The following is a 2,500-nucleotide window of genomic DNA, read 5'->3' as shown; positions in this document are numbered from 1 at the left end:
GAGGGGGGGGGAGCAGGGTGAGATGTCGAGCATAGAAATATTTCAGCCGACGCCGCGCCACTCCCAAGACCCATTCAGGACCACCGACGAAAGACTATCCATTGCTTGGAAACGGGAAACTCTCCCACTAATATATAATATATATATATATATATATATATATATATATATATATATATATATATATATATATATATATATATATATATATATATGTATGTATGTATGTATATGAACAACACTGAATGGGTCCCAGTGAACAGATATACATTTTTATCAACCACAGTACACTTTAATTCTAAGCCATCAGTATCGAGAGACTCGCGGAGGCCAACATGCAGAAATTGAAACGTGGTACGCTGAAGACAAAAATGTGTGTATATATATATGTGTGTGTGTGTACATACACGCGCACACACACACACACATACACACACACACACACATATATATATATATATATATATATATATATATATATATATATATATATTTTTTTTTTTTTGTGTAGCCAGGTAGGATATTTTCTTGCAGGCAGACGAGGTTAAAAGCTATTGAAGATTCATTTTTTATTATCTTCTTGCGTATAGTCTCTATACGACGAATATTTGACTTATCATTTTCTGTAAGTCTGTTTGGAGATCTCTTATATTGGCCGACGTTTCGGAACACTCTTGCTCCATCTTCTAGGGCGATTTGTTGTGTCAAGTTGTCTGTGTAGATTATATATATATATGATGTACGGATCATGGACATTGTGTCGAGAAAAATTTGGATGCTCATTGGTGAATGGTAGCCAATGAGCGTGCGTTGTTTTCACTCGCGGGGGGGGGGGTGGTCTCTCCAGATGGCAAGACCCGTAGGTCCCACCTGGATGTTAATTGATGGCTGCTTTGCTTGAATGTAGAGTGCTTCAAGGAATAGCAACCTTCGTGGATCTCTTTCTCTGTCAATGATTGTTGTGTTGTGATCCAGATCTTTTCTTGTTAGTGGTCTGTTGAGTTTGGTAGTGTGGTGGGACTTTATGGATCCGTTACTCAAATGGCATGTCAGGCGTCTTGTAAGCTTAGTGGTTGTCATACCAATGTATCCACGCAAAAACCGGAAGCCAAAGACTCCCGAAGCTCACTGGCGAGTACACACCAGGATATGCCTTTGGCAACATCAAGTCTCACAAAGAAGGCAATCCCATAAGGCCCATCATTTCACAAATACCTACCGCCACATACCCCATAGCAAAGAAACTAAATGAGCTTCTCACTCCTTACGTCCCAAGCACATACACACTTACTTCAGCCTCTGATTTCCTGAAAATCTTAAGGGATGCTCCTCCAGTAGAAAATGCCTCCATCGCATCGCTAGATGTGGAAAGTCTCTTTACCCACGTCCCAATAAATAAGACCATCGATTTCATCTTAAAACGAGTGTACCACAGCAATGGCACAAAGCCTCTTGACATCCCAGAAAACACCTTGAAAAAACTACTCGAAATTTGTACAAAAGAGGCCCCCTTCGCCTCTCCCAGTGGGCAGCTTTACAAGCAGATCGACGGTGTAGCAATGGGAAGCCCTCTCGGTGTCTTATTTGCCAACTTTTACATGGGTACCATTGAAACCGAGGTCCTCGCAACAGCTCGACCCTCATTATACTGTAGATACGTGGATGATATCTTCGAACAATTAAAATATATCGATGAACTACAAGACCTGAAGAATCGATTCATCGCAGCTTCAGACCTCAACTTTACTTACGAAGAAGAAAATAATGGATGCCTCCCCTTCCTTGATGTCCTCGTCACCGCTAGAAATACAGGCTTCGTAACTACAGTATACACCAAACCGACAAACACTGGACTCTGCTTAAACGGAAATAGCGAGTGCCCGAAGCGCTACCTACAATCCACCATCGGCGCTTACGTTAGAAGGGCCCTCTCACATTGCTCCACCTGGACACAAACCCACCAAGAACTGGAGAGAATCACACAAGTACTTATCAACAATGGATACGCAAATTCAGATGTATCACAAGCAATACAAACACATTTAAACAAATGGTACACCGACGAAGACAGAAACACCACAAGCGAAAACAAACCTATAAAAATCTACTACAAAAGCCATATGTCCACAGAATACAAAGCAGACGAGAAGATCATAAAGGACATTATTCACAAAAATGTACTACCCACCGACCCAGCAAAACACATCCAGATCATCATATATTACAAGACAAAGAAGACATCCCAACTAATGATACGTAATCGCCCCAACACAACGAAAACAGAGTTACAAGAAGACCATGTTGTATACCAATACAGCTGCAATAGTGAGGAGTGTGGACCTCACTCTTACATTGGTATGACAACCACTAAGCTTACAAGACGCCTGACATGCCATTTGAGTAACGGATCCATAAAGTCCCACCACACTACCAAACTCAACAGACCACTAACAAGAAAAGATCTGGATCACAACACAACAATCATTGACAGAGAAAGAGA

At 41.2% G+C, this 2,500-nt stretch overlaps 1 protein-coding gene across 6 annotated transcripts in view; it reads left to right on the top strand.

Annotated features, from left to right (window-relative positions):
• Window positions 1-2,500, top strand: part of Pgant5 (polypeptide N-acetylgalactosaminyltransferase 5) — a 606,191-nt gene that overhangs the window by 387,671 nt on the left and 216,020 nt on the right. The gene's annotated exons all lie outside the window — the stretch shown is intronic.

The sequence above is a fragment of the Oratosquilla oratoria genome, chromosome 29 (genome assembly GCF_046742065.1).
Source record: "Oratosquilla oratoria isolate Oo_2021 chromosome 29, ASM4674206v1, whole genome shotgun sequence".
NCBI classification, from domain to species: Eukaryota; Metazoa; Arthropoda; class Malacostraca; order Stomatopoda; family Squillidae; genus Oratosquilla; species Oratosquilla oratoria.
Note: the sequence above shows the minus strand (reverse complement) of the source record. Positions and strands in the feature narration are given on the sequence as shown.